The 25,791-nt window shown below is 41.9% G+C and overlaps 1 protein-coding gene across 6 annotated transcripts in view; it reads right to left on the bottom strand.

Annotated features, from left to right (window-relative positions):
• Positions 1–25,791, bottom strand: part of cep85l (centrosomal protein 85, like) — a 239,013-nt gene that overhangs the window by 68,126 nt on the left and 145,096 nt on the right. The gene's annotated exons all lie outside the window — the stretch shown is intronic.

Genomic DNA, 25,791 nt, shown 5'->3' with positions numbered 1-25,791 from the left:
ATTTTGTTGTCTTGTTTCCCATGCTCACTGGAAACCTACCAGCTTTACTTCAAAATGCATTATTCCACTGTGCAACATTAAAAAAAATGGGTGGATTCATTATGTTGGAGTATTAATGAAATAGAATCCATAACAATAGCATTTAGATGGTACAGTGGCATAGCGGTAGAGCTCCTGCCTTACTGCGCCAGAAAGCCAGGTTTGATCCGGACCGAGGGTGCGTTCTGTACAGAGTTTGTACATTCTCCCGGTGTCCACGTAGGTTTTCTTCGGGTGCTGCAGTTCCCTCCCACACTCCAAAGACGTACGGGTTTGTAGGTTAATTGGCTTTGGTTAAATTTGTAGATGGTCCCTAGTGTGTTAGTATACGGGGTAATCGTGGCTGGCGTGGACACCGTTGGCTGAAGGGCCTGTTTCCGCACTGTGCCTCTAAAGTATAAGGATCCAGAAAATCTGCTACTTCAGCACCACCCAAATCCCCTATGTGACAGATTATGGGTTTTACTAAAGATAGTTTAGATTTTGTCGGCATTCAATTGATCTTTCCTTTCCCAATCACTTCCGCTTTTCTGTGAAAGAGCTGACTTTGTTTTATCAGCCAGCTGATTTCAAAGTATCTAAAAATCAACACACTGTCTGCAAAGCAGCAGCGCTTTAAAGGGAGCAGTGGTATAACACCCACTAATGTTATTTCTCACCATTCTTCACATAAATTCCAAGCACCATACCGGAAAACCAAAAGGCAGTTTATGGAGAGTATATAAGCCTATTTTACTTAAGGAAAACAAAGAAAATTAAGGTGTCCTGAAAGATTTGAAATTCATTTTCCCAATGACACCATTTACAAGTCACATAATATCTTCTCATGAAGTGTGAGGTCATCACTGCCAGTTTTCTCAAGATTCAGAAGACTGTAATCAAATGATTTGTACAGTTGTATTCCTTCATTCTCTCCTGCCTTCCATTTTGTTTCAGAACTTCACTATTTTCATTTTCATAGAATCATAAAGCAAAAAGCAAGTGTCCTTTAGTTCTAACTAGACCAAGTGGGACCTGTTCCCGCAATGCAATATTCCACCACTCACCCATAACCCCCAACTACGTAGTTGGGGATGAGGGGCTCATTTCCCCTCATCCCCCAGCACTCCCTCCCCCTCCTCTTCACCCTCCCTCTTCATTCCCCTCTCCTCCTCCCCTCCCTCCCTCTCCTTTCCACAACCCTCAGTCACTCCCTCCATAACCGCTCTCCCCTCCCTCTACCTGGTCCAACTACATTAAACAACCATCCTCTCCTCCACCCCTCCCCCACTCACTCTCTCTCCCTAAAACAATGTTACAAATCTCTCATTGGATGGAGTCCTGACTTTGTTAACATTGTCCATAACCCCTTTGCCCTCCCTACCCCAAGTGGGACCCGTTGGGCCTCGTTCCCCCAACGCAATATTCCAGTCTGGAGGGGGAGGGAGGAGCACGGCTCCGGGCCCAGTCCGTGTCTGTGTCCGTGCCTGTGTCCAGCCATGCTCAGAGACCTGGGCTGTGGTTCGAGCCAATGCGGGGTCCGGGGCCCTTTGCCCCCCCCTGGGGCTGGTTGCCTCTCCCTCTCCCTCCCGTGTCTCAGCACACGTAGCACTTTAAAATAACTGAAAGTCAGTCAGTGACTTTATGAAGCTGCAGTCTTGAGCCGCGGGAGGGGAAGGAAGGAGCGCGGCTCGGGGACCAGTCCGTGTCTGTGTCCGTGTGCAGCGTGCTTTTATTGGGGACAGCGAGTTTAAAAAAAATGTAAATGAGATCCCATTGTGACGTCATAGCTGTAACTGCCACTGCAGTGTTCAAGTGATTCTTTCTCAAACTGGATTTTGTAAAGTTAAAAATGTGAATAACTTGTAAATGAAACTTGTTAAAAAAAACACACCACAGGACAATGGTGACTAAAGTGGTCCAAAAATGGTAGCGCTATCGTGTGCTGTTTTGGTGTAATTCAGGGCATGAATCACAGACAGATACACAGACAGGCAGACTCACTAACAAACAAGATGAGCGTTTGAGCAATATATAAATACGAGACTAAGTGTGACCTGTTGGGTCCCAGCATCACACGGGAGGGCTGGTCCCCCAACGTAATATTCCACCTCTCCACTAATTCCAATATTGGTGGCCAGTGGGGGCTTTCTGGAATGCTAGTATGGGTGTTGTGGGCTGAAGAGACTGGTTTCCAGAATCCACATTGCTAGTATGAACAATGTGGGCCGAATGGATTCTTGAGCTGGCGGCTCAGTCACTCAAGCCTGTTGTGCTGGCAGTTGACTCATGGCTATTCCTTGAAATTTCATTTCAAGCAGGGTTCAAGCAAAGCCACCAAATTCAAGTGCAGTTTCATGCCATTTCAGGCAGGGTGCAAGGCCACTAAAGACAGCGAGTCGTGACCTCTCCCTCCTCCATCTTGCAGAGACTGAGCCAAGCCCACACTTCTGGGTTTTATAGTCCCTCCCCCCTCCCACCAGAAAGGGCGTGGCCTTCATGTCATTAGTGACTGGAGAGAGAATCTCAACATCTTTTATTTTTCATCGATGGGAAAAATCCTCTTGTCCTGTGCAGCAGAGGGGGACTCTGAGTAAGATGGCCAAAAATCACAGCCGCATGTGGCAGCGTTTTTTCTAAAATCAATATACAGAACAACAGGAAGTGGTCAAGATTAGACTTAATAATATAGATAGATAGATAGATAGATAGATGTCCCCTGCCCAGGGAAAAGCTATCTATTCTCTTATCCTTTGTTTGCATTTTAAAATCTGATTGCATACAAGTGATATAATTGAACAGTAGAAGGTTGATCTTAACGGCACAGTGGCACAGATGGTAGAGCACCTGCCATGGTAAAGTTCCAGCAACCCTGGGTCGATCCTGACATCGTGTGCTGTCTATGCAGAGTTTGTATGTTCTCCCTGTGTTTGCATGGGATTCCTCCGGGTGCTCCAGTCTCCTCTCACATCCCAATGACGTGCTGGGTTGTAGATTCATTGGCCTCGGTAAATTGGCCAAAGTGAAGGCGTGATTGATGGTCAGCGTGAACTCAATGGGCCAAAGGACCTGTTTCCATGCTGTATCTCGCAACTTAGCCTACCTTATGTTTCCCTAATTCCTTGCAAATGTCTCTGACAAGCAAAGAGCTGTGTGGGTGGAACATTGTGGTGAAATTATCTCCAATGCCTGTTCCTCACCCCCCCACTTCTTATTTTCTAATGGGCCTGTCCCACTTAGGCAATTTTTCAAGCGACTGCCGGCGAATGTCAAGTTGCCGGCAACTTGACAGCTGAAAAATCGGCAACTGGAACTTCGACTGTCAGAGTGGAACACACACACACACACATCGCTTCCTTGACCAGACGGTAATGCAGGCAGGGGATAGGGCGAGCGGGGAGAGCGCTGAGTGAAATTCACACCGTGCAAAGCCAAGGTGATACCATGATGAACAGGAAGGTTGGCGCTGTAATTAAGATGGGTAAAGCACAGTGCACAGTAAGTCCTTTAAAAGGGGGGGGGGGGGGGGGAGGGGGGGGGGGGGAGATGGTGTGGAGAAGGTGTGGAGATAAATTTTAAGAACCCAGAGATACACGGTTGTGAAGCTCGGCAGACATTTAACATTACCAGTTGGTAACCTTGGTTCTGAAAACTACTGCTTATGCTTTTTTTCCCCCAATGAGTCAATGAAATTCACCGGTCAGCACCGGCTACAACTTACGAGAACCTTTGACCACCTGGCGACCCACTAGGACCTCCTGGCGACCCATCTACGGCACAAGAATTCTCGCTACTCTCCATGGCGGCTTCATTCTAATTTGCGGTAACCATAATGAGGCCTTGACTAGTTCCCAGTATGCGGGAACTCCTCACGACCATGAAGGTGACCCCCAGCAACCACCCACGAACATGTGGCGACTGCATAGTCTCCACACCATTGAGGATAAATGGGGATACTGTGGATAGGGTGAGCTGTTTTATATATCTGGGAGTCCACATCTCTGAGGATATGACATGAACATCACATGCCACAGCACTCATGAGTAAGGCAAGGCAATTGACCTAAGGCAATTGAGGAAATTCAGAGTGGCTCCGAGGATCCTCCAGTGCTTCTATGCAGCGGCTGTGGAAAGCATCTTGTCCGGAAATATTACCATCTGGTTTGGGAATTGCTCTGCCCAGGACAAGAAGGCTCTGCAGAGAGTAGTGCGTTCGGCCGAACGCGCTATGGGAACTTCACTGCAGGCACTATACATCAGGAGGTGCAACTCCAGAGCCAATAAAATCATGGGAGACCCCTTCCACCCATGCAACGGACTGTTCCAGCTGCTACGGTCAGGCAAACGCCTCCGTTGCCATGCTGTGAGAATGGAGAGGTTGAGAAGGAGTTTCTTCCCAGAGGCCATTCGGACTGTAAACTCCTATCTCACCAGGGACTGACTTTACTGAATGTTTTTCCTTCTGCCCACAATATTTAATATGTAAAAGAATGTGTGATACAAGATACATTTAATTGTTATTTGGACCCCTTGAGGTCCAAACGAAATGCCGTTTCTGCAGCCATACATTACAAACACATAGACCCAAGACACAACATGTGTTTATTGATTGTGTTTATAGTTTGTTTGGTTGTTTGTTTGTTTGTCTTTTTGCACAAAGTCCGTGAGCATTGCCACTTTTCATTTCACTGCACATCTCGTATGTGTATGTGACGAATAAACTTGACTTGACTTGACTTGACTTGCAATCGCCCAAATAGTCACCTAAGTGGGACAGGCCCATTGAGAATATTCAGCATGTCTGTAAGGATTCTCTCAAATTTCTACAGATGATCTATAGAAAATATTCTGATCAGATGCATCTCAGGCTGGTATGGCAATGGCTCTGCTCCCTGCAGAGACTGTTGAACACAGTCCAATCAACATGTGCTCGTAACTTCCTACCACCCATTTCATCTTCAAGTATGAATGTTGCTTTTTGGGAAGTCATACATAGAAACATAGAAAATAGGTGCAGGAGTAAGCCATTCGGCCCCTCGAGCCTGCACCGCCATTCAATATGATCATGGCTGATCATCCAACTCAGTATCCTGTACCTGCCTTCTTTCCATACCCCCTGATCCATTTAGCCACAAGGGCCACATCTAACTTCCTCTTAAATATAGCCAATGAACTGGCCTCAACTATCTTCTGTGGCAGAGAATTCCAGAGATTCACCACTTTCTGTGTGAAAAATGTTTTCCTCATCTCGGTCCTAAAAGATTTCCCCCTTATCCTTAAACTGTGACCCCTTGTTCTGGACTTCCCCAACATCGGGAACAATCTTCCTGCATCTAGCCTGTCCAACCCCTTAAGAAGGGCAAGGGCAGATACACGGTTGTGAAGCTCGGCAGACATTTAACATTACCAGTTGGTACAAGGGCAGAATCTTCATTGTGAATAGTAGGGCCCTACAGAGTGTCGTCGAGCAGAAAGTTCAAGGAGTACACATATATAGTTTCCTGAAAATGGTGTTGCAGATAGATGGGGTGGTGAAGGATGCGTTTGACCTGCTGGCCTTCATCAGTCAGGGAATTGAGTGCAGAAGTTGGAGCGCTATGTTACAGTTGTAAGAAAATGTTGGTGATGCTATACATGGAATATTGCGTTCAGTTTTGGACGCCCTGATATAGGAAAGATGGCATTAAGCTGGAAAGAGTGCAGTGAAGATTTAGGAGGAAGTTTCCAGGATTCGAGGGCCTGATATAGAGGGAGAGGATGGGCAGGCTAACATGTATTACCTGGAGTGTAGGAGGGTGAGTGGTGATCTTATAGAGGTGTATATAATCGTAAGGGGGATAGACAGGTTTATTGCACAGTCTTTTTCCCCCCAGAGTAGAGAAATCAAGAATTTGAAGGTATAGCTTTAAAGTGAGAGGGGAAAGATTTAACACAAACCTGAGGGGCAACTTTTTCCTCATACAGTGTGCTGGGAAAATGGAATAAGCTGCCAGAGGAAATAGTTGGGGCAGCTCCAACAACACCATTTAAAAGACACCTGGCCAGATGCATGGATAGGAAAGGTTTAAATGTGGACAAATGGGAGTAGCTTACGTGGGGCATCTTGGTCAGCATGATTATGTTGGACTGAAGGGCCTGTTTCTGTGCTGTATGAGGATATGACTTGTTCATTTTACATTATAAACAGATTAGACACCAACTGTCCAAACACCACTAGAGCTGGTCAGATGGATTAGAAATGTAATAAATAATTCAATCAACAGTTTGGATGTGTTTCTAAAGTATCTAAATCCAGTCACAAGATTTTGGCAGTAACACATCTTGAACTTTCTTATCTTTCCATTACTTGGCCTAGCCATTCAACACATGCATCCCTCTTTGTATATCAGACCACAAGCTTCATCTCCTTTCCGCAAGCCTTATCTCTGAAAGGCTTTTAAGACACTTTATATTTCTGTAAAACTTTCCGTGCTCCTCTCATTTGCAGAAATGTGCCCTAGTGCACAATTAGCCACTTCAGTTCTGGATTGGACATGTAGCAAAAATCTTTGGAAATTACAGCTATCAGGATGAGTAGTCAAACAACAACGGGTGCATAGTTCCACTAACATTGCCTGGTGTAATGGCTGATCTGTCAGAAGGCGGACAATCATCCTTAGATTACATGTGTAAACATTCTTTTCTTAATGGTCTGTAATAAACAAATAAATTGAACCTTCCATGTTTAACTTAAGCAGGATAAATATCCATAACATTGAAAAAAAGATGAATGGTGAACACATGTTAAGCATACTTTTATTTGATCTTGTATCTTTCATTTCAAAATATTACTGCAAATAATTTAGAAATTATTTATCTTTATGCCTTTTAAGTTTTAAAATATTTCTATTTAAATGCTTGTGCCAGTTTTGGAAGAATTGGTTTAGGGTTGTTACTGAACAAATTATGAAAAGAGGTTACATTTAAAGCATGCCTTCATTAGGAATGTGACAGATCTTTTTAGTGGAAAAGCATGGGGAAAGATTACATTACTGTATTCTTTTACGTAATGTGATTGGAACAGAATTGGTATTCAATTATTTTTTTTTTTCTACAAAAATAATATAAACTAAACGTTTTGTCATGAAGACATTCCCCTTAAATCTTAGCACTGATTCTGCTAGTTTCACTGAAGTTGTAAAGGAATCCTGGAGCTGAGAATAGAGGCAGGATTGAACAAAATGGTAATATGTACAATTAAGCAATACAAGTTGAAATCCACCATTGTATGCAGATACCAAGAAGTGTGTTCAGCTTTTAATCTTGTGTGTGAACTCGATAAGAAGAAGAAGTTGCAATCACATCAGAGAGAGTGCACATTTTGTGCTACCTACTCATTTGAATGGATGTTACCCACAGTTTCCCCATCTCTGTTGGTCTAAATCCCAGATTACATTCCCCAATAGCGTTGGGGATATTGATTTTGTTATTGGCATTGGTTTATTATCATCACGTGTACCAAGGTAAAATGAAATACTTTGTATTGCATGTTAGCCAGGAAAATCATACCATACACATATGTATACTCTGCCGGAAAGGTTACAATGCTTCACCACCACCTTCTAGATTCCATTTAGGAGTCTTGATGAATGTTAGCTCGGCCTTGATAGCATTAAAAAAAAAGTTTAATTACATAAAAAACAGACTCCATGCTCCCATAGCATCAATTGCTATGACCTTGGAAAATAATAGGATTCTAAAATTGTCTGACACTGCCTTAAAAATTGAGAGAAGAGAAAATGAGTAATCTCACCACGTGCAACTGGGCTGTGCATGAGAGAATATTATCAAAGGCAGTGTAGCAACAAACTGTGTCAGTTAAATCAACAATTTAAAGGTCGAGGATTTTTACGCTCTGCACCAAGTAGTGGAATTACCTCGTGAGTTGCCAAGAGTCATCATAAGCTGGCATATTGATCCCAACTACAATAGGCTCAGTCTCTAATCAATGCAATGAATCCCATTACACATCTGTCAACGAAGCTTACTAAATGAATTTGCATCTAATATGCATAGATTCACTTCGCACTCAAAAGCCAATAACTACTGTTGCAATGTAGATACACAGCACTGCAGATATTGGTTTATACCAAAGATAGATGCAAATTGCTGGAGTAACTCAGCGTGTCAGGCAGCAACTCTGGAGAAAAAGAATGGGCGACGTTCAGGATCGGAACAAAGCGAAGCACTGTACACTGATGGTGCCAAGTAGAGATAGTTGAAAGCTTCAAGTTCCTAGGAATAAATAACATCAGCAATTTGTCCTGGACCAGCCACATTGAAGCTATGGCCAAGAAAGCAACAAGGCCTCTACTTCCTTAGAATGCTCAGCAAGTTCAGCATGTCCCCAACAACCCTCACTAACTTCTACAAATGCACCAGAGAAAGCATTTTGTTGGAATACATCACACCCAGGTTTGTGAACAGTTCCATTGAAGACGGCAAGAAATTGTGGAGAGTTATGGACATAGCCCAGACAATCACACAAACCAACCTCCCTTCCAATGAATCCATCTACATTTCTCACTGCCACAGCAAGGCCACCAGCAAAATCAAGGACCAGTCTCACCCTGGTCACTTCCTCTTCTCCCCTCTCCCATCAGGCAAGAGGTACAGCAGTTTGAAAATGCATACCTCCAGAATCAGGGACTGTTTTGTTTCTTCCCAGCTGCTTCAGTTGTCAGGTAACTGAACCATTCTCTCACCAACTAGAGTGCAGTCCTGACCTCCAATCTATCTCAGTGGATGCCTTTGAACTATCTTTAATCAGACTTTATCAGACTTCAATTATGTGTCTTCCACTAAATGTTGTACCCTTTATCCTTTACCTGAGCACTGTGGATGGCTTGATTATATTAATCTATAGTCTTTTCTTGGACAGGATAGCACACAAACAAAAGCTTTTCACTGTACCTCAGTACAGGTGACAACAATAAACTAAACTATTTTTCCAGCTTTGGGCATTATTTTTTTTCTCAGTAAAAAGAATCATCATTTTGAATTATAATGTATAGAAGTTGGGAGCTGAGTATAGGAGTTGGGAGATCATGTTGCAGTTGTACAGTATAAGACGTCTGTGAGGCCGCATTTAGAGTAATGTGTTCAGTTCTGGGCACCGTGTTATAGGAAAGATGTCAAGCTGCATAGGCTACAGAGAAGAATTACGAGTATGTTGTCAGAAGTAGAGGGTCTGAGCTATCGGGAAAGACTGAGTTGGCTGGGACTCTGTTACTTGGATTGCAGGAGGATGAGAGGTGATCTTATTGAGGTGTATAAAATCATGATAGGAATAAATTGGGTGGAATAAAGTAGGTGAATCGAGGACCAGAGGATATAGGTTTAAGGTAAAGAGGAAAAGATTTAACAGGAATCTGAGGGGTAGCTTTTTCACACAAATGGTGGTGGGTGTACGGAACAAGCTGCCAGAGGAGGTAGTTGAGGAAGGGACTATCCCAACATTTAAGAAACAGTTAGACAGGTACATCGATAGGACAGGTTTGGAGGGATATGGGCCAAACTTGGGCAGATGGGACTAGTGTAGCTGGGACATGTTGGGCAGTGTGGGCAACTTGTGCCAAAGAGTTTGTTTCCACACTGTATCATTCCATGACTCTATGACTCTAATGCATTAGTTGGAATACTTTTGCTGTCCAATGTTACAAAAACATTTTTCTCCAAAGGCTGAGTAATTATCTTCACCAATGAAAGATGTTCTTTTTTATTTTCTTGCTCTCAACAGCATTGTATGATAATGATAAAGGGGTTGGACAGGCTAGAGGGGTTGCACAGGCTAGATGCAGGAAGATTGTTCCCAATGTTGGGGAAGTCCAGGACAAGGGGTCACAATTTAAGGATAAAGGGGAAATCCTTTAGGACCAAGATGAGAAAAACATTTTTCACACAGAGAGTGGTGAATCTCTGGAACTCTCTGCCACAGAAGGTAGTTGAGGCTAGTTCATTGGCTATATTTAAGAGGGAGTTAGATGTGGCCCTTGTGGCTAAAGGGATCAGGGGGTATGGAGAGAAGGCGGGTACGGGATACTGAGTTGGATGATCAGACATGATCATATTGAATGGCGGTGCAGGCTCGAAGGGCCGAATGGCCTACTCCTGCACCTATTTTCTATGAATCTATGAATCTATGATGTTAACAGAATCTAAGTGAGTAAGGAGTAAACAAAATTAAACAGAACATTGCCCTGGTATGTCAGATGGTTGAGATGACAGAGCTGTGATCTACTGTATATTTGACTGGAGTGATCTGTTCAGAGACAATGTAAAACATTGCAGAAGCCATTCAGGGCCCAGAACTTGTTGGGCTTTAAACAGTGTTTGATATTGATAGCCTCAGAGGTCATTTCTTTCAACACATATGAGCTCCTTACTTAATTTAGAACATCTATTGTTTCTTTCCACTAAAATATAGCATCAGTAACCTTTCTCAGACTTGGAAAGAGGAACCATTTCTAATATATTTTGTTTATTTCCAAATAGCATGGGTGACTTTTCATTTCTGTGCTCTTGTGAAATCTATATGTTTGGGAGGATATGCAATAGCTTTAAGTGGTGGTATAGTGTTGAATTGTTAATGATTGCTAGCCTGGAATTTTTTTTATAGATTGCAATATTACAGGTGATGGCATTGACAATTTAACATTTCTATTGGCAGTGGTAAAAATTGATGCAATCAACAGCTATAATAATAACTTCCTTGATGACATACACAACAAAAAGCAATTAATATTTATGACACAGGATATTAAAACAAAGTACCTTGGGGCTTATTAAATGTTTGTATATTATCTACCATTCGTTGTCAAGTCTTATTTATAAACAAGGGCTGAAGCCATTTAATTTGTTGCTTCGAACCAAGTTAATTATGCCTTTACACCTTCCCCTTGCATTGTGCAGGATATTGGATCATCTACTGTTGCAGCAAAGTGAGATGCACAAGATAGTCCAGAGGATTTGGCAAGGAACTGTGGTTTTTTCACAATTATTCTATCCTGGATATGTAACAGTTGTAATTATCAATCCTGTTCTCGGAAACAGCAAGTGATCTGTGGGCATAATTTCTCATCTCAATTTCCACCTTTTAAATAAAGTACTTTGGCTGGTTGTGTATAATTAGTCTCTCTGTTTTGAGTATTGCCAAACATTGCTGAAACGCCACATTAGACGAGTCCAACAAACGACTGGATTTGGAAAGTCACCCAACAACATTTGCTGGTCGATGCGGGCTCGGTGGGCCAAAGGGCCTGTTTCCATGCTGTATTTAAGACTAAACTAAAACTGATACTTTAGAAAGACATTGCCATGTGCAATGCAGATTAGAAACATTTAAAAAACAGTATGAGTGAACCAAAGTTCAATTACATGGATGACACCCATTCTGTTGAGGGTCATTGACTTTTAATTTATTTTAATATGATTAGGAATAAGTTCCAGCCTAATATTATTATTTGAATTTATTTAGGCAGCTTTTGTATAAGGCTACTTTCTATCATCTTGTGTGAAACCAGATACCCCTATTTTAGATCCAGATGTCATTGCGGGATTTATCAAGACATTATGATGTTATTTTTTTCCCTCCTTTCAACAAATCCCCTACATTTTTTAAGATGGAGATTTACAGTTTCCACAGGCACGTCCAGCCACTTGGAACCTTTTGGAAAAAAACAATTCAAACTCAACAAAAGGGAATCGACAGAGTGATTACAAGAAGTAAGATTACCTCAAAGTAAATTTGGCCTACCAGCACATTTTAGGTGATTGGTGCACACTGATTATAATTGAGAGCCTAAAATGAACCACATGTTGTGCATTTACCCCAGTTTGTGGACAAACAGCTGAAAGTGTTGTTCCTGGAGTTACAGCCTTACAGCACCAGAGACCCGGGTTTGACCCTGAGTACGGTTGTTGTCTGTATGGTGTTTGTACATTTTCCCTGGGATTGCATGGGTTTTCTCTGAGTGCTGTTTTCTTCCCACATCCCAAAGACCTGCAGGATGGTAGGTTAATTGGCCTCTCGTATGGGTGATCATCACTGGTCAGCAAACCAGAGAGCCTGTTTTTGTGCTGTATCTCGAAATTATATTTTGACCTTCAAAGTAGTTGAAGTATTTTCAATCAACCATTTAATTATGGTTTCTTCTGTCCAAGATATTGATGTTGAAAATAATGTCCCATACTGGGAAACTTAACTTTACCCAAGCAAACGACCTTGAACTGAACCCTAACATCCAGCCCTGGCAGCAGATCAGTTCAGTGGTGTTAGAGAGACAAGCCAGACTGAGTGCAGCTGTGTTCAGCCATCATCATTAAACAATGTAGTTTTTATTGTAGAGTTAAAACAGTGCTTCATCTGACTTGCCAACTTACACTCAATCCAACACTCGAGCAAATTCAATTTTTCAAGATCATTAATAATAAAACAGAAAATTCTAGAAATATTCATTTGGCATCCATGCAAGAGAGAAACGGGTGATATTCTGTTTGTGATGTGGAGAGAACGTTTCTACTAGTGGGAAAGGCTAGGACCAGAGGGCAGAGCCTCAGAATTAAAGGACGTTCATTTAAGTGGCCTGTCCCCCTTAGGCGATTTCTTCGGCGACTGTCCCATTCGTAGCAGGTTGCCAAAAACGCGGCGACTGGACACCCCCCCCCACGACAATGTCTACGACAGCCTACCACCTAGTCAACGTCAAGCTACGGCAAGCTAGGCCAACCAGCGACCCATCAGGACGTCTACCTACGACCACACCTACGACAACCTACGACAACCAAAGTCAACCCACGTCCACCCGTGACAAGCTATGACAAGCAACGACCCTGTCGGCGACGACTGAAGACAATTCAGTCGCCGGTACCTGTCGCCGGTTGACGTAGGTTGACGTAGGTTGTCGCCAGTGGAATTCGCCAAAGTCAGCACCCAGCGACAACCCGCGCCATCTTGGCGACAACCTGCGCCATCTTGGCAACAACCTGCGCCATCTTAGAGACAACCTATGACAGCACCGACAACAGTAGAAGACAAGCAAAGCCAAGCTACGTCAACAAGCCCACAGTCGCCAAAAAGTTTTAAACATTTCAAAATGAAACAGCGACCAGAAAAACGTAACAACTCTTTAGGCGGCTTGAGGAGACTACTCACGACCACACAGCCTGTAGTCATTGAAAAGTCAGAGAGTGGTGAATCTGTGGAATTCTTTGCCACAGAAGGCTGTGGAAGCCAAGTCAGTGTATATTTTTAAGGCAGAGATAGATACATTATTGATTAATCCGGGTGCCAGAGGTTATGGGGTGAAGGCAGGAGAATGGGGTTAGAAGGGAGAGATAAATCAGTGATTATTAAATGGCAGAGTAGACTTGATGGGCCAAATGACCTAATTCTATTTCTATCACATGAGAATATATGGTTGATCCAGTGTCATTACCAGACCTGGCAGAACTGCAAAAAGAGGGCTTGCAACCTATCAGTAGATGGAAGATTTTGTTGTAGACGGAAGCCTGAGAAAGAAAGGACTGATGCATCAGCATTTGGATGGGAGTCAAAGCATGAGTAAGGGATCCAGAGGCTCCAACAAGATCAATATGTTCACATATTGGTAATGGTCTGGCAGAATTCAAAAGGAAGAGTCCAAGAGATTCTGCCCTGAATTTCAATCCCAGGGACATCTTGGATAGCCCAGATCATCTCCTCCCCTCCCCCTCCTCCCTCCTCCCTCCTCCCTCCTCCCCCCCCCTCCCCCCTCCCCCCCCCTCCTCCCCCTCCTCCCCCCCCCCCCCCCCCCCCCCCCCCCCTCCCGCGGATTCTACCACATCTGTGTGCTCTGAGAAATTTACAGTGGACAATTGTACATTTTTGGGACGGAGGAGGAAACTGGAGCACCTGGACAAAATCCCAGAGGTTATAAGGTGAACCAGCAAAATTCACACACCCAGGGTCAGGATTGAACCCAGGTCTCAGGCATTGTGAGGCAGGGGCTCCACTGGCTGCACCACTGGGACACCTGGGAGAAAAATACAAAAATATAGCACACACAGTACTTCTCTCAAGCTGGTTGTCAATGGGTTCATATTTTTAACACAATATCTGATTTCATCTTGCAACAGAGCTCCTGAAAACATATGTATCTGGAGCATACAGTTGGAAACGTATGCGAGCCTTTGGGTGCTATAGAGGTTGAGTGTCGAGGTATATCTCCAACTAATAATGTTTGCAATTTTAATTTGGCAAAGTTGGCAATGATAAAGAGAAAAACAAGAATTGGCATCAAAATTAACACATCTTTTATCTGAGAATTTTTTGTATGCACAGCTAAATACTTCAACCAAATTTGAGCCCAAGACTTTTCTTTAACTAAACCTGCCAGAGGCAGCTAAAGTTGTGTGATGTAAAGGATGACGAGTATGCATATTTGCACTATTATAATGTTGCCAGTAATTTACTGATGATACGATTACAAGTGATTCAGATCTTGCACTGATGTAAGCAGTGTGGAAGTGGGAGAATGGTGCATATTTATAATAGGAGCATCAGCCTGGGAGCTCTGGCCATAAGCATTAAAGCATGTTCTTGGTTTCCTCCTGAAAAAACTATTTTTCAGATATTGTGTAGGAAGGAACTGCAGATGCTGGCTGGTTTAAAACAAAGATAGACACAAAAAGCTGAAATAAGTCAGTGGGACAGGCAGCATCTCTGGGGAGAAGGAATGGGTGATGTTTTGGGTCGAGATCCTTCTTCAGACCAGTAAGGGAAAAGGGAAACAAGGGATACAGGTGATGATGTAGAGAGATAAAGAACAACGAATGAAAGATATGCAAAAGATATGCCTGGATCTACCTGATCTCCCAGTTGCTCAGTACTTTAATTCTCCTTCCCATTCCCACACTGGCCTGTCTGTCCTTGGTCTCCTCCATTGTCAGAGTGAGGCTAAACACAAATTGGAGGAACAGCATCTCATACTTTGCTTGGGTAGCTTACAGCCCAGTGGTACGAGTTTGATTTCTCCAACTTCAAGTAACCCTGGCATTCCCTCTCTTTCCACCCCCCCACCACCCAAATTGCACCAGCTTCTCATTTCCACCCAACAAACTGCTAACAATGGCCTGTTTCTTTTATCGTCGTTATTTCTTTGCATATCTTTCAATCATTTTTCTTTATCTCTCCACATCATCATCTATATCTCTTGTTTCTCTTTCCCTTGACTGGTCTGAAAAAGGGTCTCGACCCAAGACGTCACTCATTCCTTCTCTCCAGAGATACGTTTCTGTTATTATTTGAATTGTAGTTCTGATAATAGTTGCTTTCAAACTCTTGGTATGAACAAAACATAGCATTTTGGTCAGAAATTACTTCCTGCCTGAAAAGACACAGTGAACATCTGATATCCTTGCAGTAATATACTATTGTTTTGTAATCTAAGAAACATACCATTGCCAAATGCACGGCATGGCATTTCCTCTGCTAACTCCATTCATACAGCACTGTTAACAAAGATCTAGCCTCACAGCACCAGAGATTGAGTTTCTTCAAGTTTCCTCCCGCACACCAAAAACATGCAGGTTAGAAGGCTAATTGCCTTTGGTACACAGGTGAACGGTTAAATCTGAGGGGAGAAATGATCTGGACTATTCTGGATGTTCTAGGGGTCAGGAATTCAAGGTAGAAAATTGTTTGAATCCTCTTAAATTGGATATGTTGAGGCCTGAATGAGTTTACAATCAAAAGAAGAGGGGATCTTAAGAGTTAGTTCAACTTGAGTGGGGAGAAATGGTCTCCAGTGGGAGCTGGGGGCATGAGCACAAACATTAATACTAACAAGAGTTCCTCCAGCAGCTCTTTTTCTTTTAACTGAACTGCCAAGCTCATTTTAAGTAAGATTGTAAATTAGCCGCATATGTTGAAAACCTCACTTTTTCTCTGGAAGGTAAATTTTCTTTGGAGGTAAATTAAAAATAAATCCATCTCTTTACAAATCATTTGAAAAACAAGTAAACAAAAAGTGCTGAAGTAAGTAACTGTGGTTGTTTTGGAAGAATCATAATTACACATATTAAGAGGTTCTCTGCATTATATTTAACCAGGTTTCAAATATTCAAGTATGACAGCAGTCAGCTGTTGCCTTCATCTGACAGAATGATGGATCAGGCTGACTGAATTGTAACAAATAGGAAATGAATCAATGCAGAACATTTCCTAATTATAGACATATAATTATGATGTGATTTTGAGCAGTTACATTGTTCTATGGTGTTAGTAGCTATACCTGTCAAGTGAGCATTTGATAACATTCTAAAATACCTTTGAACACATTTTGGACAGTGTACAGTTAGAATTTTGCAGCGTGCACTGTCAACCTTTGCATTCTTTGTAAATTTTCTCAAACAAATATGTTATATGTTCAAATTGTCAGGGGTTATGTGTAGAAGGCAAGAGAATAGGATTGAGAGTGAAATATAGATCAGCCTTGATTGAATGGCGGAGTAGACATGATGGGCCGAATGGCATAATTCTACTCGTAGAACTTATGAACTTAAACTTTGGCCCTCAAGGTATTAGCCAGTCACTCAAGAGCAGATAAGTTTTGAAATGTTGCACATGGTTAATGAACTGGAATAATTTGAATATCTTAAAAAATTGAAAAGAAGTCAATTATAATTGCTAGCTTCAAACAGAAAGGAATTGCTTTTATAATTTTCATAGTGGTGCCTCTTCACTTTATAGAAGCACAATGTATTGGTGGTTCAGAATGGCATATGAACAACGTAGTCATTACTCATGAGATATAATAAATAATCAATTCCTTCAAATAGAGCGAGATAGGTTTCTGGATAAGAATTAATCTGAAGGATTAGTATGGACAAGATTGATTAAATAATTAATATACAGACTACAATCCTCCTGTAGTAGAAACTATAAAGAAAGCAATTATGGATATCAAATGCCAGGACATCGGTCAGCGAGAAGCTTCTAACTTTAGCTTACCAAAATCTATGCAGACCTTTGCCCTTAAGAAATTGAATATGGCATTATAATACGTGACACCAGAAGAACTAAATTTGAACTAAACTTAGTTCCATCAGCTAGTCACTAACTGTCTAAATCTCAGAGATGAGATCATTTAAATGCTTTGGATGCACTGCACATAGCCGTAAGTATGCAAAAGCAACTGGCCTGACAGTTGTCAAACACATTATTGTGCTTTGTAGTGTATTGAAAAAGCAAAGGAAGGCAAGGCCAGAGCCAAAGGTGATATCTTTATTAGTCTCCGAATGCGAAATAAATTACAACTATTTGAGATCAAAGAGTTTTGTACTCGACAAGGACTATGGACTTTAAAAGGCTCTTGGTGGAAATTTAGACTCTCAGAATGTTATTATAAATTAACACTAAGCCAATGTTAGAACCAAAATGCTGCCATTTTCACATATCAGTGATTTAAATATAAAGGCTGTGGAGGCCAAGTCAATAGATATTTTTAAGGCAGAGATTGAGAGATCCTTGATTAGTGTATGTCAGGCATTATGGGGAGAAGGCAGGAGAATGGGGTTAAGAGGGAACGATAGATCAGCCATGATTGAATGGCAGAGTACACATAATGGGCCAAATGGCCCAATTCTGCTCCTATAACATGAATTTATAAAGCACGGTTGCCATTTGCTATGAAAAGCATTTGCAATGTGTCTTGACAAAAGTAACATGAAAAAGTCACTCATAACACATTTACCATACAAGAATTTATAGCACATACATTCAACCCTGAACAGAGCCTTTACAGTCAATGGTACGGCCTTGGATATTGTTGTAGAGCACAGGGATCTAGGCATATAGGTACAAAGTTCCCAGTATGTGGCATCGCAGGATGACAGGATGGTAAAGAAACCTTATGGTACATTGGCTTTCATCAGTCAGGGTACTGAGTATACCCTGACGGCGTCTGAAGAAGGGTTTCGGCCCGAAACGTTGCCTATTTCCTTCGCTCCATAGATGCTGCTGCACCCGCTGAGTTTCTCCAGCTTTTTTGTGTAACCTACTGAGTATAGAAGTTGGGACATGTAGAAACAGGGAACTGCAAATGCCAGTTTACAAAAAAAGACACTGTGGAGTTACTCCAGCATTTTGTATTTTTATTATAGCAGCTATAAGCTATTTTTTTTACAGATATGTTGTTACTCCTAATTTGAGGAAGGACATTATTGCTATTGAGGGAGTGCAGCGTAGGTTCACCAAGTTAATTCCCGGGATGGTGGGACTGACATAATGAAAGAATGGGTTGACTGGGCTTATATTCACTGGAATTTAGAAGGATGAGAGGTGATCATAGATGTGAGGTTATCCACTTTGGTAGCAAAAACAGGAAGGCAGATTACTATCTAAATGGGAAGTTGGGAAAAGGTGAAGTACAACGAGATCTGGGGGTCCTTGTTCATCAGTCTATGAAAGTAAGCATGCAGGTACAGCAGGCAGTGAAGAAAGTGAATGGCATGTTGGCCTTTATAACAAGAGGAATCGAATATAGGAGCAAAGAGGTCCTTCTGCAGTTGGACAGAGCCCTAGTGAGATCACACCTTCAGTATTGTGTTCAGTTTTGGTCCCCTAATTTCAGGAAAGACAATTTTGCTATTGAGGGAGTACAGCGTAGGTTTACAAGGTTAATTCCTGGGATGGCGGGACTGTCATATGCTGAGAGAATGGAGCGGCTGGGCTTCTACACTCTGGAGTTTAGAAGGATGAGAGGATATCTTATTGAAACATATAAGATTGTTAAGGGTTTGGACACACTAGAGGCAGGAAACATGTTCCCGATGTTGGGGGAGTCCAGAACCAGGAGCCACAGTTTAAGAATAAGGAGTAAGTCATTTAGAACCGAGACGAGGAAACACTTTTTCTCACAGAGAGTCGTCAGTCTGTGGAATTCTCTGTCTCAGAGGACAGTGGAGGCAGGTTCTCTGGATGCTTTCAAGAGAGAGCTAGATAGGGCTCTTAAAAATAGCAGAGTCAGGGGATATGGGGAGAAGGCAGGAACGGGGTACTGATTGGTGGTGATCAGCCATGATCAGATTGAATGGCGGTGCTGGCTCGAAGAGCTGGATGGCCTACTCCTGCACCTATTGTCTATTGTCTATTGTGTATGTTATAGAAACATATAAAATTCCTCAAGGATTGGACAGGTTAGATGCAGGAACAATGTTCCCGATGTTGGGGGAGTCCAGAACCAGGGGTCACAGTTTAAGAATATGCGGTAGGCCATTTAGGACTGAGATGAGGAAAAACTTCTTCACCCAGAGAGTTGTGAATCTGTGGATTTCTCTGCCACAGAAGGCAGTGGAGGTCAATTCACTGGATGTTTTCAAGAGAGAGTTAGATTTACCTCTTAGGGCTAAAGGAATCAAGGGATATGGGAAAAAAAGCAGGAACGGGGTACTGATTTTAATGATCTGCCATGATCATATCGAATGGCAATGCTGGCTCGAAGGGCCAAATGGCCTACTCCTGCACCTTTTTTTCCCTGTTTCTATATTGTACAAGACATTGGTGATGCCACATTTGAAGGATTATGTTCAGTTTTAGTCACCTTGCTATCGAAAGGATGTCATTAAGCTGGAAAGACTGCAGATACAATTTAGGAGGATGTTGCCAGGGCTCGAGGGCTTGAGATATGGTGAGAGGGTGGGCAAGCTAAGACTTCATTCCTAGGAGCGCAGAAGGCTGAGGGGTGATTTTATAAAAGGTGTATAAGAAATTGAGGGGGATACGGTTAATGCACTTTCATCTAAGATAGGGGAATCAAAAACCATAGGAAATAAGGAAATAGGCTTTAGGAGAGAGTGCAAGATTTAATACTAGAATCTGCAGGGCAATCTTTTCATTCAGAGGGTGATGGGTATATGGAACAAGCTGCCAGAGCAAGTAGTTGAGATGTACAAATACAACATTTTAAAAGACCCTTGGACAGATTGATAGGAAAGGTTTAGAAGGATATTAGTCGAATGCAGATAAACGAAACTCGTTTAGATGGGGCATCATGGTGGACATGGATAAGCTGGGCTGATGAGCCTGTTTCAATGCAGTATGGCTATGACTTTATGAATCTATGACACATGCTTAATACAAATCTATTAATTAATCTCTTGATTACCTTGTCGTGGTGGAGAAGCTTGTGTGGACCTGAGATCCTGAGATGCCGTCTGGAGCTATGCTCCTGGCATGGCCACACATGGCGAGGGGGAGGTCTCTGACAAAGAGCAATCCAACCAAGACCTCAATGGTGGAACAGGCGGAGGAGGATGATGGCTGACCTTAGTGGAGCATCACAACGGCTGGGAAGGCAGATGAAGGCTGCAGCAGAAAAGGGTCTCCGGTCGTCTTGGACTCCATGCCACTGGATCTTGACCCAGATCTGTCAAGGACCGTGGGGTGGCTGCCTGTGCACCTGTCTCCCCACGTTAAACAGTCATGCACAGGCATCCTCCATATGGGGAATAACACCCTGGCCATGGCCAAAGGGGGCCGAAGAAGAATTAATCTATTAAAGATCGTTCATAAAAAGGACATACAATCATTTTGGGGAAGATATTGGCAAGTTTGTGATGCTCACTATAGTTTGAAACTAGAAGTTTATATTGAGGAAGAGGTAGACAACGAGTTCCAATTCACCACCGTCGATGATTTACATCAAACTACCACCTGCCCACCAAAACAGGAAACAAAAACACATGAGCTTCCCCATCGTGTAACATAAAACTGGTGGATTTACACCAACAGTATGAATGAATACTTAAGGCTGTCGGTTCACACCCTAAGGACTCTGTTAGTAATGTGATTTATATTCATTACATGACTTAAGCTTGGATGGCCAGAAAGTGAATAATGAAATACTGAAGTTTCAATTCTATGGTAATAATTTGTTCTTCAAATATTTTTCAACAACTTAATTACATTTTTGTTTATTTGCCTTGTGTCTTTTTCCTTTCACTGATTCAATATTTTTCTCATTCCCACTCCATACTTTTGATGCGAGTTCATATTATTGACTCTGTTTTTGATTCTCCACATTAACCTTTATACACCCAGATGGATTGAGATCACAGAGACTCTGTTCATCTCCCACCTTCACCAAATCCCAGCGATTTCCAGAGCAAAACACTAAAGTCTGAGGAGATAAAGTCCATCCCATGATACTTGTCTGAATATGCATTATTTCTGCAATATAACATATCATTTTAATCCATACAAGAAGGAATGCAATAGAACTTAAAGGGATCATATTGCAAACAAAAAATTAAGTAATATTCAGTCTTTCTTAATTAAGACAATTTCGCCCTCATTACGACATTTTAAAAAGTTTCACTTAATAATATATTCTCCATTTGTCTGGTGAACAATTTATATCGGGAACCTTTTATGATTAAAGTTTAAGGCTATTTTGTTTATCAATGATCTCAGGTTTTAACAAAATACATCCAAAATGTGCAGCTGTCACACAACAATACGGTAAGAAATTACTCAGCCAGCTGACATTGAATTCCGTCAGTAAGGATGATGGGAAAGTTGATTACAAAGGTCAAGGAATTCACCAGATGGATGCGTGTCTGGTATTTTAGAAGCTTCAACTGTGCACTCACAGCACGTAGTCTTCAAAGAGTTGTAAGGCAATACCCACAGAAGCGAGAGCGCCTCTTGTGGTTTGTTAACCTCTTACAATTTTAGTTCAGTTTAGTTTTAGTTTAGAGATACAGCACGGACACAGACACTTAAGCCCACGCGGTCCGTGCAGACCAGCGATCCCCGCATATTAACACTATCCTACACACACTAGGGACAATTTTTACATTTAGCCAATTTACCTACAAACCTGTACGTCTTTGGAGTGGGGAATGAAACGGGATATCTCGCAGAAAACCCGTGTGGTCACGTGGAGAACGTACAAACTCCATACAGACAGCACCCTTAGTTGAGTTCGAACCTGGGTCTCCGACATTGGAAGTGCTGTAAGGCAGCAACTCTACCGCTGCGCCACAGTGTCGCCCAATTAAATTGTGTCCTTATGAGCCAATACCTTTTGGGATCAGAAGGCACTTTGGAGGTCATCATTCATTTCAAACAAGGTGGATTTGATGAACAGCTGCAAATATAGCAACTTGATATAGCTGGGTTGATAAATTAGAGATTAATTGATAAATTAGAAATAGATAGATAGATAGATAGATAGATAGATAGATAGATAGATAGATAGATAGATAGAAAGAATTATCAGATTAAGGATGGTATATTTTCATAACTACAGGATGTTATGATAGCATTATTAGATCATAGAGTCATACAGTATGGAAACAAGCTCTTCTGCCCAACTCCTCCATGCCAACCTAGGTGTCCCATCTAAGCTAGTCTCATTGGCTTGCATTGAGCTCATATCTCGAAAGGTTCATGCTATCCATGTACCTATCCAAGTGTCTGTTAAATGTTGTTAATATACCTGCCTCAGCTACCTCCTCTGACAATTTGTTCTGTAGGGTTCAGTGCTGAGACTTCTGTTATATATGATTAAACGACCCGAATGAAAATGTAGATACGTTGGTTCGTACATTGGTAGAAAATACAAAAATTGGATGCAGGATATAAATCAGCAGGAGATATGGGCAGAAAAATGGCAGATTAAGTTTAATTCTGGATTTTAGGAATAGTCTAATGTAGAGAGAAAGTATAGTTTATTGAAGGACATTTAACAGCATTGATGTGCAGAGGAATCTTGGGCTCCAAGTATTAGCACCCTGAAATTAGTAACACATGTAGAAAGATTGGTGAAGAGGGTATCCAATATGCTTGCCTTCATCAGTCAGGCATTGATTATAAGAGTCAGGAAATCATGTTGCTGTTCTATAAAACATTAGTTAAGTCACTTTTGGATTACTGTGCACAGCTCACAGGAAGTACATGGAGGCTTTGGAGAGAGTGAGGAAGAGGTTTACCTGGATGCTGCCAGGATTGGGGAGCACAGTGGTGTAACTGGTACAGCTGCTGCCTCATAGCGCCAGAGACTCGACTTTGTTCCTAACTTGAGGTGCAGTCTGTATGGAGTTTGCACACTCCCCCTGAAACCACATGGGTTTCCTCCAGATGCTCCGGTTTCCTCCCACGACCAAAAGATGTGTAGTTAATTGGCCTCTATGTTAATTGTAGCTTAAATATGTCAGCAGTATTGTTGGTTAAGCTGTTCAATGCCTAGTACATATCACTGGAGCAGAGCAAAAAATATTCTCCAGCTATAGGTAATTGAAGATTGCAATCAAGGCTTTAGAACTAATGCCCCTTTCCCACTTAGGAAACCCGAACGGAAACCTCTGGAGACTTTGCGCCCCACCCAAGATTTCCATGCGGTTCCCGGAGGTTGCAGGTGGTTGCCGGAGGTTGCAGGTAGTGGAAGCAGGTAGGGAGACTGACAAAAACTTCCGGGAACCTCCGGGAACCGCACGGAAACCTTGGGTGGGGCGCAAAGTCTCCAGAGGTTTCTGTTCAGGTTTCCTAAGTGGGACAGGGGCATAACTGGGATCCCGATTTGCCAGTAAATTGTTTCAGACAGCTGGGCTACTTGTACATAAACAGGACTTCCTTCAGCATCATGTGGATGTCCGAGCCTACATCGTTTCTACCTTCCCCCACCACCCAAAATGTTATTTCGTTTGCCGTTTCTTCTGTTGAAAATTTCCACCTGTCATGCGAAGACTAGGACCTAGCAAATGTCAAATGACTTTGCTTGGGTTGTGTCTCTCGTCAAATACAGGAAATAAATAGATTGACACGGTGATAACATGGGTGTTATTCTTAGCCAGTTAACAGGCAGCTGTTTGCAGTGTCGTTAGAAAGGACGGTGAAAGGACAACAATTTATGAGTACTCGACTTACGGCAGTGATGAACAAGGTACAGATCATGGATGTAAATCAATGGAATACCAATGGAGACAGGTGCTCAGATGACATACCTATTATGGAATTTTCTATTGTAAAATGTGATGTATGACTACCTAACTATAGGTAGAAAAACTATATTTCATGAGAAATATTTTCATGAGCATCAATTGGCTTAAAATTAATAGGTTAAAGCTAATTAACCATAGTAGACAACATAATAGTTTGTGGAGAAATGGTAGAACAGCAGATCCCAAATTCTGTTTAATTAACTAATATTACATCTATATATTTCTATTTTGACTTTAATTTGAAGGGTGCTTAATTTATTTTAGTGTCAGTGGCAAGTATATTTTAGGATATACACAACTTGATTATACACAATTTTATGACAAGATTATTAATACTGCCAACATAATCTACTTTGGCAGATTTGCTATTGGACGTCCAAATGAAGCACGGTCTCCACAAGCAGAATCCTCATTGATGATCCAAGCCAAGGTCATTTGTAAATTAACAGTTGCCCTAAATGTGCTTAATATTGAAATGTGTTTACTATAAAATGACAAACTGAATCTCAAAGCCTCAAAGGTGTGGACGCCGACAAGTCCATCATGCAAACTATCTTCCCTGCCATGCCTACACCATGCTGCCATGGAAAAAGCAGCCACCATAATCAAAGGTCACTCACGCTCCTTGACATTCAGTCTTCTCCCTTTTACCACTGGGCAGAAAATACAAAAGCTTGAAAACACATAAGAATAACTTCTTTCTTGCTATTATCAGACTCTTGAGTGGCCCTCTCATTAGCAAAGGACATACTCGTGATCACCCAATCTACCTCATTGCAGCACTTGCACAGATTTTCTTTTAATCTGCACATTCTCTGTAGCTGTAACACTATATTTTTCACTGTTCCCTTTCTCTTTTTGTACTATTATTGTACTCGTATAGGGTTTGATTGTACTTATGCCTGGTATGATTTTTCCCGGATTTCCCACTGTATCTTGGTACGCATGACAATAATAAATCAATATCAATGGTCGACACAAGGGTAGATTTACTGCCTTACAGTGATTACAGTGCCCGGGACCGGAGTTCAATCCCGACTACGGGTGTTTGTCTCTACGGAGTTTGTACGTTCTCCCTGTGACCGGGTGGGTTTTCTCCAAGATCTTCGGTTTCTTCCCACACTTCAAAGACGTACAGGTATGTAGGTTAATTGGCTTGGTGTATGTGTAAATTGTCCCTAGTGTGTGTAAGATAGTGTTAATGTGCGAGGCAGTGAAGACAGAATTGAAGGTAGACATAAATGCTGGAGAAACTCAGCGGGTGCGGCAGCATCTATGGAGCGAAGGAAATAGGCAACGTTTCGAGCCGAAACCCTTCTTCAGACAAAATTGAGCTTGGTTCTGACACCTATTAAGGAATATCATGTTGGTTCTGGCCTCATATATGAAAAAGGCTATTTGATAAGTTGCCCGTGAGCTCCCAGGAACAAAAAGGCTTATTGAGAATAGGAGAAAAATGAAGGGGAAAAATGTATTCATAATGACTTTCTGTGAATTTATCCTGCTCACTCCTGGCATATAGCTGTATTACAGGATCAGTTTAATTGAAGGTGAGGACGGAGAGATGAGATCAGAAGCCTATTCTTCAAACCAACATTGTTCTTTCCCATCTCATGTATTTTAAACTTGAGGGAGAGGTACAGTAGGAGGAGAGGTTTTTATTCAACTTAAAACAAGGTTTCAATAAAATACAGTTAAACAAAATTAACATGGAATTTCAAAAGCTGGAGTTACAGAATATAAACATCACAAA

This window comes from Leucoraja erinacea, chromosome 5 (assembly GCF_028641065.1).
Source record: "Leucoraja erinacea ecotype New England chromosome 5, Leri_hhj_1, whole genome shotgun sequence".
NCBI classification, from domain to species: Eukaryota; Metazoa; Chordata; class Chondrichthyes; order Rajiformes; family Rajidae; genus Leucoraja; species Leucoraja erinaceus.
The sequence above is the reverse complement of the archived record's forward strand: the minus strand, read 5'-3'. Positions and strand labels throughout refer to the sequence as shown.